General features: G+C 39.9%; 1 protein-coding gene across 1 annotated transcript in view; it reads right to left on the bottom strand.

Annotated features, from left to right (window-relative positions):
- ATF3 (activating transcription factor 3) overlaps window positions 1–15,413 on the bottom strand; it is a 58,513-nt gene extending 43,100 nt beyond the window's left edge. The window contains exon 1 of the mRNA XM_086694533.1: window positions 15,311–15,413. The gene's annotated coding sequence lies outside the window, so the exon portion shown is untranslated. The remainder of the gene's footprint in view (window positions 1–15,310) is intronic.

Here is a 15,413-nt window from a genome sequence, read left to right as displayed (position 1 = left end):
ACTGGGCAGCAGTAGTAAAAAAAAAAAAAAAAAAAAAGAGGATCCTTCCCTCAGCAGAGCTCAAAATCTATGGAGGGGTATTTGTATCCACCAGGATAGCCTAGGTTATGCTATAGCAACAAACAACTCTAAAACCCTCGGTGCCTTTATTATTATATTTTTTAATGTTTATTTTGTTTTGGGAGAGCACAAGTGGGGGAGGGGCGGAGAGAGGGGGACAGAGGATCGATCCAAAGCGAGCTCTGCGCTGACAGGCTGACAGCAGCTGTCAGCGAGCTGACAGGGCTCGAACTCCCAAAACACGAGATCATGACCTGAGCAGAAGTCTGACGCTCAACTGACTGAGCCCCCCAGGTCAGTGCCTTTAAAACCATGAGTTTGTTTCTCATTCATCACCATCCACTGGCCATCTCTGTTAGTCCCACTCCAGAGCCCAGACTGATAGAGCGGTCACCAGCTGGCTAGACTGTTGTCATCCAACCAAGGGGACGTTCATTTTATAGAAGAGCATTTCTGGATTTCGGGTGATTCAGTGATGTAGCTAGATAAGGTCCAGAGCCTTCCCGAAGTCACAGAATTTAAATTCTTACACCAGTGCCTCTTCCTTTCTGCAGATACGAGCTATCCTGTTAGGCTGGCCACCCTCCAGGAAGACTGTGAGTAAACAAAGCTCCAGGTTCAACTTCAAAGGTGTAGTTTTTCTATGTGTTAGCACTATTTTATGCACTGGGTATACAGTGATGACCAAAGCATATAGAGTGTGTCTTCTTATGGAGCTTATGGTTTTGGGGTGGGGGGAGGCACAACACAGACTTGAGCTTCCCAAACTCGGGAGGAAAGACTGAGAAACTGCTCCGGAGAGTTGCCCGGGCTCCCAGGGCTACGAGTTGTGTAAGAGGATGCAGGCACAGCCTGCTGATTGGGAATGGGTCGGCGACTGGATCTGCCGTGTCCCTGTCGCCACCATGCAGCAGTGACCCTGCACTGACCCCAGAAACGCTGGTTAGGGGTTGGGATCCAGGGGGCTGGCTGAGGCAACTACAAGAGTGGGAGTGAAGGAGGGGGTGAGCGCAGAGTGAGAAAGGGAGAAAGAAAGCAAAAAAAAAAAAAAAAAAAAAGTAACATGACTCCCATCTGAAATGAGCCTGCAAACCCAAATTCCAGAACACATGAAGAAATCTAATGCCGGGACAGACGGCCAACAGAGTCAAAAAAGTAGGACAGGATTTCATTCCACATGGAAACTAATTTTGTAGATCAGCCAAACAGATACTTTAGAATAAGTACCTCTGACGTGTCAAAAGGGATGGATAAAAGAAATTATTAGAAAATTAAGGGGTGCCTGGGCGGCTCAGTGGGCTAAGTGTCTGACTCTTGCTTTTGGCTCAGGTCATGATTTCACAGTTTGTGGGTTCGAGCCCTGCACTGTCAGTGTGGAGCCTGCTTGGGATTCTCTCTCTCCCTCTCTCTCTCTCTGCCCCTCCCCTACTCACACACTCTCTCTCAAAATAAAATAAAATAAAATAAAACAAAATAGAAAATTAAAAACAATGCCAGGTTAATTTTCTTTCTTTTTTTAAAAATTTTTCTCTAATGTTTATTTTTAAGAGACAGAGCATCAGCGGGGGAGGGACATAGAGGGAGACACAGAATCCGAAGCAGGCCCCAGGCTCCGAGCTGTCAGCACAGAGCCCAACGTGGGGCTCAAACCCACGAGCCATGAGATCGTGACCTGAGCTGAAGTCAGATGCCCAACTGGGCTCACCACCCAGGCGCCCCATTAATTTTCTTAAAAAGAGTTACCTAAAAATCTCAGGAATGAATAATAAAGTCATTGAAATTTAAAATATCCTGGCTGAGAACATTTCTGGACTGAATGAAGTTGCAGAGCACAGCAGTGAAGGTGAAATTGGTTGTGGGGAGCACAGCCAGCGTCTGGACAGGGAAGAGAAAGCATTAAGACACATGGGGGGATCGACTGAGAGACACCGACTGCCATCTGATAAAAATTCTGAAAGAAGAGAAAGGAGGCAATGACAGTCCAGCAACGTTTAAAGAGATCATGATTGGGGCGCCTGGGTGGCGCAGTCGGTTAAGCGTCCGACTTCAGCCAGGTCACGATCTCGCGGTCCGTGAGTTCGAGCCCCGCGTCGGGCTCTGGGCTGATGGCTCAGAGCCTGGAGCCTGTTTCCGATTCTGTGTCTCCCTCTCTCTCTGCCCCTCCCCCGTTCATGCTCTGTCTCTCTCTGTCCCAAAAATACATAAATGTTGAAAAAAAAATTAAAAAAAAAAAAAAAAAAAAGAGATCATGACTCGGAATTTTGCGGAATTGAAGACTTCAAATCAAAAGTACATTCAAGGGGTGCCTGGGTGGCTCAGTTGGTTGGCGTCCGACTTCAGCTCAGGTCATGATCTCACCATTCGTGAGTTTGAGCCCCATGTCGGGCTCTGTGCTGACAGCTCAGAGCCTAGAGCCCGCTTTGGATTCTGTGTCTCCCTCTCTCTCTGTCCCTCCTCACTTTCTGTTTCTCTCTCTCCTCTCTCAGTAATAAATAAACACCTAAAAAATTTTTTTAAAAAAAGTACATTAGAGTACCAAACACAGAAATAAGAATAAACCAATACCTAAACTCATCGTAACAAAATGGCAGAACATGAAGGGTAAGGATAATCCAAAAGTCAGCAGAGATAAAAGAGGGACTACCTACAGAGGAATGAGCATCGGTGCAGTGGCAGCCCTTTTGTAGGCAGTAGATTCCAGAAGACAATATGCTGATGTGCTCAAAGTGCAGAGGGAAAATCATGGTCAGTTTAGAATTCTACACCCTGACGAGTAAAGACACCTCAGCCACACAAAGACCCAGACAGTTTGGCAACCACAAACGGTCACTAAAAGAACTACTAAAGGGTATTATAGTTTAGTGTATGTAATCAGTTATTGGTTGTAGAAAATACTGGTTTTTTTTTTTTTTATATTTAAGAGGATGAAACTACAAGTCTGGAACAAAAATAAGAGGGGAGCAGGGTTCAACAGGTAACTAAACGCTGGTGCTTTTGTTGTGGCCAAGAGAATATTAAGCTATGAATACTTCACATCTTAAAAAGTATATTCTGTAAGAGCAAAGTGAAAAGTGAAAAAACAGACAAAAACAGGACGAGTAAATAAAGTGATCGACTTAATAAACTAAGGAAAGAACACCAGAGAAACCTAAACTAGAAATAAGAAAATAATAAATAGAAGAGAAAAAAGTTAAAAAATAGTATTTGGGGAAGATAGATAAAACCAAATGTTTGTTTTTTGAAATAAGTACGGAAATAGACAAACCTTGAGCAAAGGGATCAAGACAAAGGAAAACACACACACACACACACACACACACACACACACAGAAAATAGGAATAAAAAGGGGCCAGAGGGGCGCCTGGGTGGCTCAGTCGGGTAAGCAGCCGACTTCGGCTCACGTCATGATCTCGTGGTCAGTGGGTTCGAGCCCCGCGTCGGGCTCTGTGCTGACAGCTCAGAGCCTGGAGCCTGTTTCAGATTCTGTGTCTCCCTCTCTCTCTGACCCTCCCCCGTTCATGCTCTGTCCCTCTCTGTCTCAAAAATAAATAAACGTTAAAAAAAGGGGGGCTAGAAAGAGAAAATAGGAATAAAAAGTGGGGCGTCTGGGTGGCTCAGTCAGTTAAGCCTCCGACTTCAGCTCAGGTCATGATCTCGGAGTTCAGTTCATGAGTTCGAGCCCCACATCAGCCTCTCTGCTGTCAGGGCAGAGCCCACTTCAGATCCTCTGTCCCCCTCTCTCTCTGCACCTCCTCCACTCGCACTCTCTCAAAAATAAATAAATTTCTAAAAACGTTAAAAAAACAGATACAATGAAGATGTAAAAATACTTAAAAGAATACTATTAACAACTTCATGCAGATAAATATGGACACTTAGAAGAAGTGGATAATTTTTAAGGAAAAATAAAATTTTGGTGATGGATTCAGGTAAAACCAGAATAAAGCCTTAGTCGTTAAAGAATTTAAATTGGCGGGGCACCTGGGTGGCTCAGTCGGTTACATGTCCCACTTCGGCTCAGGTCATGATTTCGCGGTCCGAGGGTTCGAGCCCCGCGTCGGGCTCTGTGCTGACAGCTCAGAGCCTGGAGCCTGCTTCAGATTCTGTGTCTCCCTCTCTCTCTGACCCTCCCCCGTTCATGCTCTGCCTCTCTCTGTCTCAAAAATAAATAAACGTTAAAAAAATTAAAAAAAAAATTTAAATTGGCAATGAAAAGTCTTCCCATCTCCAAAGACATCAGGCCCTACTGGTTTTATCAGATCTTCAAAAAATAAATCAATGTCATTTTAAAAATCTGTTTGAAAGAATGAAGGGGAAAGGGAAGAAGACTACATAATTTATTTTTTAAGATACTAAATCCAGACACGTATACGTAAAGTATAACTTAATCTCACTTTTTATATGGATGCAAAATCTTAAAGAAAATAACACGATTGGACAGGATTTAATCACAAATTGAAAGCAGAATTCAAGACTAGGAAACCTAAAATGTTTTTAGTCTCATCTTGATAAATGCAGAAAAAACATTTTACAGAGCAAAGTAGTTATTCATAGTTTAAAAAAAAAAAAACCAACCTTTGCAAACTAGGTATAAAGGCAAATTTCTTTACGTGACTAAGGCCATATATCAAAATTCTATAGGCAAATATTACACAGACAGCTCCAAAAAAGTAGGAATAGTGTAAGGATACCAGTTGTAAGCCTTTATTCAGCATTGTACTGAGGGTCTTAACTGATGCAACAGAAAGGGGAGAGAAAGAAAGAAACACAGAGGGACAGAGGAATAGAGAGGGATTGAAAAAAAGAAAGAAAACTGTTCTTGTTTGCAGCAAATGTGATTACCTACATAAAGAATTACAGAAAATTCACAGAGAAATTCTTAAAGCTAAAAAGCATTCAACAAGGATGCTAGATATAAAAGTCACACAAAAATCACTAGCATTCCTACACAATAACTAATTAGAAAATATAATGGGAAAAAAAAAACGATCCCATTAACAACAGTAGTAGAAATTATGTGTCCCCTCGGGACAAATTTGTTGAAAGGTGTGCAAGACCTTTATGGAGAAAGCTAGGAAAGTATTATTGAACAATATAAAGACCCAAATGCATGGAGAGAAATAGCATGTTCATCGATTGCTCAACAATGTAAAAGTGTCCATTTTCTCCATATTGATCAATAGACTTGATGCTATTTCAATTTTGAAAATCCCCAAAATACGTGGTGTGGGTGTGTGTGTGTGCGATTCTTAATAAGCTAATTCTGAAATTCATGTGAAAGGGACAAGAAGGATCAAGACGAGTCTGAAGAAGAGGAGGGTAGTAAGACTGTGGTGGTATTGGTGGAGACAGACATACAGATGAGGGGATCAGAACAAAAGCCCAGAAATACTTCTACACACAAGGAAACTCTGTAAGGTGGCATCACAACACAACGGGGGAGAAGAGACAAAGATTAAAGACCCAAATGTGAAAAGCAAATGTTTGTAAATTTTAGAAGAAACCACAGGAAAGTACATTTATTATCACCAAGTAGGGGAAGATTTCTCCTATAAGATACAAACATACAAACAATAAAATAAGAGAGAAATGTTTGCTCACATGAAGACAAAAAAACCCAACCAAACAAACAAACAAAAAAACCCAAACAACCAATGCACCAAAAAAGACACTATAAATATAATGGAAAGAAATTACAGAACGGGAGAAGGTATTTGCAATGCATATAACCAAAAAGGGGAAATATTTTAAGGAGGAGACATTATATAAGCTTAATTCTTTGATTTCAGGGCAATAAAACAAGCTATTAATACTAGGAATTAAAATAACAAAGTCTAAGGACAGAACAAAAATTAGAACAAAAATCAAAGTATAGGAACATGGCAGAAGAGAATTAAAATAACAACACACCATATCAAAAGTTATGAAATGTTATCAAAGTATACGGAAAGGTGAAATTATAATCCTTATATTTTTATTATTTTCAGGGGAAGGAAAAATGAAAGTATTCAATCTAAAGATTTATGAAAATGACAATAAAATTCTTAAGAAATCAAGAGAAAGAAAAATTAAGGCAAAACCAAAACTAAATGAGTTAGAATAGAGGAAACTTTATAGACTTAATTTAAGAGTTTCTTAAAATAAAATAGAGAAACCTTTAGAGAAAATAAAGAAGGAAAAAAAAACCCCTGTGGATAACAAAATTAGAAATGAAAAGAAGGATCCAACATCAGATAAAGAGATATTTTCAACATAAGGCAATACTTTGTAAAATTTTAAGTTAAATTTGAAACCATTTCTTCTGGAACCAAAATTAGAAATATAAAACCTAAATATAATTATCACAGCTAGAAAAACTAGAAGAGAAAAGAAAGAAAGAACTGTCTCCAGAAAAAAAAAAAATTGCCTAGGCCTAGAAACCTTTAGAAGGAAAAATCTTTCAACTCTTAAGGAATAGATAATTACTGTGTGTCAGTTATTACTTCCAAACATTGAAAAATAGAAAAAGTATGCCTAAGTTACAGAGATAATCCTGATGTCAAAACCTGAAAAAGCTTGAAAAAAAAAAAGGAAAATAGGTTTAATCTAAATTATGAACAGAGAGAAGAAAATCTAAAGACAGATACTAGAATAGCAAAAGAATAACCCCAGTAGAGTTTAACCTGGAATGAAAAGGTTTTTGTTTCAATATTTGAAAATTCCAGTAGTAGAATATATCACATCCACCGGTTCAAAAAGAAAATCCAACAATAGATACAGAAAAAAGCATTAAAATCTAATAGCTAGTCCTTATTAAAAAATGATTATAAGTTTAAGAACTTCTTAACACTAAATAGTATTACAACAGTCAACACTGTCCTTAAGAATGAAACACTAAGGCAATATTATTAAAATTAGGAACAAAATAGGGATATAAGCTATTGCCATTTTTATTTAATTTTGATCTGGGAGTTCTGACCAATTAATAGTACATATATAAAAATAGGATGCATGAGTGTTAGAAGGGAGAAAACAGATTTATATTTTTTTGTAGATGATATAATTAACTCCTGGAAACTCAAAAAAATAATTCATCTAAAAATTATTAGAGGTGGTTTGGGAGTTCAAGAAAACTGCTAAATATACAAAAGAGAGGCAAAAACCTATGTAGCTTTTCTACATAGAAATACTATCCAGTTCAAAAATACAGTGAAAAACATAAAATTATAATAACAAAAATGAATAATGACGACATTGAAAACCTCTTAAATGCCTTGGAATAGCTTTCAGAAGAAAGTGAAAGATTCACATAATAAAAACTACAAAATGTTACTGAAAAATGTAGAAGAAAATTTAAACATTAAGTTCCTTGGCCACGATGTAGGATTTTTCAAATTCGTCTGTATGCTTAATATATTTTCAATAAAAATCTCAATAAGATTCTTTTTGGAATTTGGCATCATCATTCAAATTCTTACTGAAAGAATAATTAGGTATGAATGGCAAAGAAAATGTGCATGAAAAGAAATGAGGAGGAAGAGGCCCCGCCAGGTTTTAAAACCATTTGAAAAAGTAAGTATCAGTAAAATCATGTGCAATTGACAAAAGAACGAATGTACAAATCAATTTTTCATTATATTTTCTAACAGAATAGATATTCTGAGGCCACATTATACACAACAGCTTAATCTGTGATGAAGAAAGCATAATAAGTCAGTAGGAATAAAATTATTGTTTAAAAAACTGTGATTATTTAGAAAAAAATAAATTTAAAGATTTACTCCAGATCGTAATCAAAATAACTGGATATGGATAAACAGATGTAATTAGATTTAAAATACAAATCTATTCAAATGAAACTAAAAGAAAATTAGAAGCACATCAAAAAATGTTCAAAAACTTTAGTCATCAAGGAGATGCAAATTAAAACTACAATAAGCCACCACTATATGTCCAATACAATGGCTAAAATTTAAAAAGACCGACAGTATCCGATGTTAGTAAGGATATGGAGCAGCTGGAACTCTCATACGTTGTTGGTGGGAATGTAAAATGGTGCAATCACTTTGGGAAACAGTCTGGCAGTTTCTTGTAAATCTAAACATACATCTATTCTATGACACAGTAATTCCACCCAAAAGTACTTCCCCAAGGGAAGTAAAAGCATATGTCCACAAGAGGACAAGTACAAGAATGTTCTTGATGGCCCCAAACTGGACACAGCCCATGTGTCCATCAAGAGAGAAATGGATAGACAAACTGTAACACAGACAAGTAATGAAATATTACTCTTAGCAACAAAAAGAAACTCCTGATACCCACCAGCAACAGATGAGTTTTTAAAACATTATATTAAGTGAAAGAAACTTTACACAAAAGAGGTAGTCCTGTAAGAGTCCATTTATATAAAGTTCTAAAATAGGTAAAAATAATCTGATGAAAAAACTAAAAACCGTGGCTGCCTCTCAGGTAAAGTGGGAGTGAGAGTCTACTGGGAAGGGATGCTATGGAAATTCCTGGGATGATGTTAACTTCTATTTACATATATTTTAAAAGCTTTATTTAAATATAATTCCTATTGCATACAATTCACCCATTTAAAGTGTACAATCCAATGGTTTTTAGTGTATTCATATATCTGTGTAACTATCAGCTCAAAAACAAAACATACCCTTTAAACTTATAAATCTTGATAGGTTTATGCATTTGTCATTTTCAAAATTCAATGAATGACCCTCTTACGATTTGTGCGTTTCACTGTAAATACATAAAATACATGAACTTTATGGTTTACGGGGTGGGTGGTGGGGGGAGTGGGTGAGATAGGTGTAGGGCATCAGGAGTGTTCATGAGTTGTGTTGATGAGTTCTGAGTAAGGTATGGAACGGTTGGGTCACTATGTTGTGAAACTAATACAGCACTGAAATTAAAAATTAATATTTTTAAAAACTTTTTTATTAAAAGAAAATCGGAAATAATTTTCAAATTTCTATATGGAAAAGCTGTTTTCTTCAGAAAGGAAAACGTTGATAGATTTGATTACTTTAAATTTAAACACCTTTGTATGTCAAAAAATATAGAAACACAACCAACATTAAAGTGCAAATATCAAGCCAGAGGATGATTATTATTTAAAAATATTAGACAAGGAGGTCTTTGTCTGTATATTTGATATATGTGGAAACATTCTAAGTCATTGTATTAAGGTACCAGCCAATATGTGTGGGCAGAAGCTCTGACTAGAAAATTCATAAATAGGAAATAACACTTGTTAACAAACATGGGGGAAATTTCTTTATGTTTACAGAAACTTAAATGAAAATTACATATATCAAAGACCCTTGAATTTATATACTCTGATGTATTTTCCTTTGAGAAATATATTTATTCTCCTTGAGAAGACATATTTAAAGTAAAAGTGGGGGGCTCCTGGGTGGCTCAATTGGCTGAGCGTCCAACTTCAGCTCAGGTCATGATCTCACAGCTCATGAGTTCGAGCCCCGCGTCAGGCTCTGCACTGGCAGCTTGGAGCCAGGAGCCTACTTCTGATTATGTCTCCCTCTCTGCCCCTCCCCTACTTGTTCTCTCTCTCTCTCTCTCTCTCTCTCTTTCTCGCAAAAATAAATAAACATTAAAGACAATTTTTATAAAGTAAAAAGGAATAGCTATGCACAGAGATGTAAGTATAAGAATGTTTATTGTACCACTACCTGTAATGACAGGTCAGATATTACCCAAATGTTTAACATAGAATATTAATTAAATAAATTATAGTGTCAAGATAATAAATTAACTTAGGACTCTTGTATAACCATTAAAAATGATATCGTAGAAAAATACTTAATGATGTGGGAAGACATTTACATCCGGAGCTTAAAAAAGGAAAAAAGCCCCAAGCTTCCTTGATCCTTCCCCAAACCCATTCTCCTATATCCCCACCGTGGACACAGAGACATTTAGCTTCTGTCAACTTTCTCCCTTCTCTTTTTCCCACATCCCTTTGGAAGCTGTTTCTGTCTTTCACTTCTGGTGAGGAGGAAATAGACTGGCATTAAGATTGGGAAAGGAAATAAAACTCTTAAAAAAAAAAAAACCAGGAAACGTATGAAATACTGCTTGATTAACTATTTTTTTTTTATTTGGGAAAAACCATATGTGCACATCATTAAACATTGGAATAATAAAAAAAAATGCATATAATGGAAAGTCTCTATCAGTCCTAGGTGCCTTAATCAGTTTTTCTTAGATATATACTTTTTGGAAAGACATTTTCCATAAGCACCAAACAAACAAAACACAAGAAAACAAAGAGGAAAGAAGGAAGAGAGGGAAGGAAAGATTCAGGGAGAGAGAAAAAGAGAGAGAAGAAGGGAAAGAAATCAAGACAGGGACAATATGGGAGAAAATTAGAATAAGCTTTTTCTCTGAGGGGTTTAAAGAGACAAAATTTATTTGCGAATATATGTTAAACATTTGGATCTCAAATGTTCGGCAACCTGCTACTAACTTAATAATACCCAAAGGGGGGCACCTGGGTGGCTCAGTCGGTTAAGCATCCGACTTTGGCTCAGGGCATGATCTTGCAGTTTGTGAGTTCGAGCCCCACATGGAGCTGCTGCTGTCAACGTGGGGCCCACTTTGGATCCTCTGTCTCTGTCTCTCTCTCTGCAACCCCCACCCCACTTGCATGTGTTCTCTCTCTCAAAAACCAATAAACATTAAAAAAAGAAATAAATCTTAAAAAAATAATACTATTAAACAAATATTATTTATAAATACTTCTAAAACAAATCAGGATCGAAAGTGAGGAGTTTTTTACTTGAGACGTCTTAGGGAACAGTGAGCCGGTCATTCAAACCCAAATTAGGGTTCCTGGCCTGACACACATCTGTGTACCTGCAGGAACAAGGGAGTAGGGGCTGTGAAATCAGGACTGCCCCGGGCCCTGGACACGCAGCTCTGATATAAAGAGACTAGTGGAGGTTCGGAACCTTAGAGATGCCCCCAGCCTGGACTTACCCCACTGGAGAGTGTGTCTAGGGCAGAAGCACCCAATGACAGCCACTGGGAGAGTATACATTTTCTATCCTGGCGTCATCCTCAGGCGCTCGGGATGGAACCACAGATCCCTGTTCTTTTTAACAACCACTTTGGACTGATTAGCCATGAATGTACTGGCTTATATTTACTGCTGACAATACTGTATTAATGAGTGGGGAGAGGACAGACCTGTCAATCCAGGTAGTCTGCCAAAAACACAGCTGGGCGTCTCAGCCGAGAGCAGGCTTAGGGCTCACGGTGTGTATCTTTCTCAGGGGATCCCCTTTTTTCCACCGTGCAAATGTAGAACATTCAAAAGGGTATGTTCTCAAGGGAGGAGATTTAATTAATTTTTACTGCTTCATCAAAGACATTCCTAAGTGAATAGGAATAGTTTTGTGTATGATGAAGCTTAAAAATAAACAATTTATTTATGAACAATTTATAAGTGACCTTATAATTAGTCCAGGGCTTTTTCTCTTTATATATATATATATTTTTTTTGTTTGTTTTTTTTGTTTTTTAAATGCTATTGACCACTCACCATGTACATAACTCCTTGCCAGAAGCTTGAAGAAAGTTCATACAGTGAGAAGGAAGGCTGGGGGAAGAAAGCAAAATGGGAACAAGAAGGGAAGGAAGGAGTTAACTTAGGGATAGAAGGAAAGAAGGAGACGAAGGCAGAGAAGCCAAAGCAGGAATGGAAAGAACAAGAGAACAGTCATCTGTCGCAGATGTCATAAAAAGCTAGAGCTGCCCTTGTAAGCCCTCATCAAAATTCAGAAATATGTCCTCATGTATAAAATCAAGTGGTTGTTTTTCCCATCGGAAAAAAAAGGGCAGAGTAAAGTTTTCATAATTTCTACTTTTCTTTTATACCTTTACACACAGGTATCTGAGAGTGGAACTGGTTTTTTTTTTGTCTTTTTTTTTTTTAAGGGCTTTTCCAGTCCAACTACTTCTCTTTCACCAGCCGTCACAGAGCCCAGACACTGAGTTGACTTTATTGTTATTGCAGCTCAAGTGATGACTGCAGTTCAAGAATCAGCAGGTGAAATGAAGCCTGACGGTCTCCTGATTTACCTCCAACATATAAGCAAATTAAATTACTGTCATGTTTTTAAATGAGCTTTCTCTAAAAGAGTTTCTGAGTGTTCCATTTTCATCTGATTTTAGCTGTTAGTCCCCGAGGATGTGAGCAGTTAATTTTCCTTATTAGTGCCAGTGCCTCCAGTAGATGCATCTCCAAGTGTAGCCCCACTTTCTGAGCTCTCTGGCTTGGCACAGCGAGAACTAAAGGCAAGAAGACCAACAAAACAGAAGAGCAGAGCTCTGATGCTCAAAGCTCTTATCTCACTCATTAATTCTTCAAGTACTTAGTGAGCACTTACTATGTGCAGGGCCCAAGTTAGACACTGTGAGTACAGTGATGGAGAGACACTACCCTTGCCTTCCCTAAGGCCTAAGAGTCCTCCTTTGAGGTGGGCACAGCAGGTTCTGTTAATATTCCCATTAAGAGTCTGGGAAACAGGGGCGAGGGACAGAGACAGCTCTGGGATTAGACTGAAGCCTAGCTCTTCTCTCCTGAGGTCTAAATACTTGGCTAACTGTACTCAATAGCTCTCAAACTTTTCTCTTCCTAGTTTAACAAAAGAAGGCATTTGCTGACCCCACAGCCCACCCCCATGGGATTCCACTCCCCATCTTTACAACTGGGGAAATGATTTGTGTCTCTGCTCCTGCCTTAGAAGCAGCAACACATTTCTTCACACAACTTTAGACTATTATTGTAACACTGGTAATAAAATGGCTTTAAGAAATAATTTGCTGAAGTCTTTAAATGTATCTTTCCCTAGAGCTGGGTATATAAAAATTAAGACTATAGGCGTGCTGGGTAAGCTCAGTTGGTTAAGCATCCCACTTTGGCTCGGGTCATGATCTCACCATTTGTGGGCTCAAACCCCATGTCAGGCCCTGTGCTGACAGCTCAGAGCCTGGAGCCTGCTTTGGATTCTGTGTCTCCCTCTCTCTCTCTGCCCCTCTCCCATTCATGCTCTGTCTCTCTCTGTCTCTCAAAAAATAAACGTCAACAAAATAAGACTATAAAAAAGTTTTTTTCATATAAAGTGATCAGACCTCTAGGTATTCAGAGAGCGATGCTAGATGTGGATCTCTCCTTGGGGACCTCTGAATTCACCTGCCTTTCATGTCTGAATCCTTCCCAAAGAAGAGGAGCCCAGAGGGTAGGTGGTTTTTCCTGACAGCATTTTCTTATTCTTTCGCTCATTTCAGCTGTTAGCAGCAGCTGGTTTTTTTCAGTGCGCTGAAACACCCGCTGCCTTGTAAACATACTCTCTAATACCGTGCATTACTCATAGTTTGAAAAATCACTTTGACTCCTGAAACATAATTATGTTAATGTCAGATGAGTCAGCAGGAGGACGGCATGCTGCTGCTGTGGTAGCCCGTGCCTCCTGCCAGCTCTCAACCCCAGCGCCTGGGGCTTCAAAAAAAAAAAAAAAAAAAAAAAAAAAAAATCAAAAGAAGAGAAACCCCCTTTTGGTGGGAGGGAAGAGAACTTCTACTTATGGCTCAAGAAAGGGCTTCAAAGGAGTCATCAATTTCATTTTCGCCACAGCGTGAAAGGGAAAGCCGAAGTAGAATCGCTAACCCTAGGTTAATCCGTTTACGTGAAGAATAAACAGGAATTTGCAGAGTTTCTCTAGAGGATCTGTGATTTTTCCCTAGGAGATAAGTTGAGACAGCTCACTCTGATCAATATACAGTCAGGATTCGTTATTCCCAGGGTTCCTCTCTGAGGTATTTCCACGCTCATGGGAGGTGATGCTGAGCTGGGAGGTGCAGGACTATTACCCTCACACATGCGTAGGAAATGGGAGGCTGCTCCTTTGCGTGGGGATTCCAGACCCTTGCTGGGCTCCCCACGACCCTCACTTTGGCTCTGTGCCCACTTGGGCAGCACGACTCCTTAGACAAGAATTTGTAGCCACTTTCTTGGGTCGTTTTCAGCATCACTTACAACCTCTCAATGGTTTCCCCTCCCCTAGCTGCTGGGAAATGAAGAGGAACTGCGCAGGACAGGGTTGGAAGTTTTCATGGCTGACCACAACCCCTACCTCCTCAGGCTCCTAGCCTTGGTCCAACTTGCCAGGAACCTCAGCTGTGCCCTTCTCAACCAGCCTCGCACCCTACCCCCCTTGCCCTGGTGAATTCAGAGCATCATCCAAAAAGGCTTCCAGGTTTATTACTGCACCCATGTCTCATAATAACCCATATTTCATAGATGGGAAAACTGAGGTTCAGAGAAGGGGGGTCCTTGTGCAAGGTCACACAGTGAATGGCAGAGTCAGACGCTCTACTCTGCCAACAACAGAACAGCGAATCCACACTTTGAGGATGAAGAGTGTGTCAGTTAGGGTTGGAAGGACCCCAAGAGCACATATTTTTACAGACGAGACAAGTAACCAAAATCTAGAGAGAAGCAGTGATTTTCCCAAAGCCAGCCAGCTCACAAAGTGGCAGAATCCACTGCCAAACAGGGTCTCCTAACCTCCCCGCCCAAGAGCTTTTCCTCTCTAACCTCCTTACTTCCTCATTCTGGACTTATTCCAGTTTAGACACAGAAAGAGCCTGCTCTCCCCAGTTAAGCTATGCAGCTGACACACTGGACACAAAGCATTCTATCCCCAGAGCACGAGACCCCACGAGAGCTAGAGATGTCGAGGAGGAGAATACCCAGGAAGGAAGGGGTTAACCCTGTCCTGCAGCTTTCCATGATGATATGGCTAATCAATATCCCAGATTAACTACAGCACCGATCAGTGGTATCTTCAACCTGTGGCTTCCTCCAGGCTCATTTCAAAGGCTGGGAGGACATCATTGCTCAATTGGGGGGCGGGGTGTGCTGACCCGGGCCCCACCGTTGTCATGTATCCTGTGAGAAGAAAAAACCCCTAATCCAACCTAGAGACTCTGCAGCCCCTAACTCCAGGCCTTTTCAACCCCCCTCCCTGGGACGCCTTCTTGGGGCGCCACTAGACATCATGTACCTGGCTCATAGAACTTCCGGTTTTCCCACCCTTCCACAGGGTGGCACCGTCCCCCGGCCACGGTGGGTGCTCTCCCAGCTAAGGGCTTCCTGACCACACGCCTTTGTCCCATGACATTTTCCCCACTTGGCCCCAGAGACAAAGAAAAGTCAAGACTCACATTTTGGGGTGAAGTGCCAAAAATCCTGAGGGAACTGTGGTGCATCCTATTTAGAGGAGGGTTTCCCCTTGTCATGTCTTCCCAGCTGGTTCTATCCAATTTA

The sequence above is a fragment of the Puma concolor genome, chromosome E4, assembly GCF_028749965.1.
Source record: "Puma concolor isolate L17-30 chromosome E4, mPumCon1.1.hap2, whole genome shotgun sequence".
NCBI classification, from domain to species: domain Eukaryota; kingdom Metazoa; phylum Chordata; class Mammalia; order Carnivora; family Felidae; genus Puma; species Puma concolor.
The sequence above is the reverse complement of the archived record's forward strand: the minus strand, read 5'-3'. Positions and strand labels throughout refer to the sequence as shown.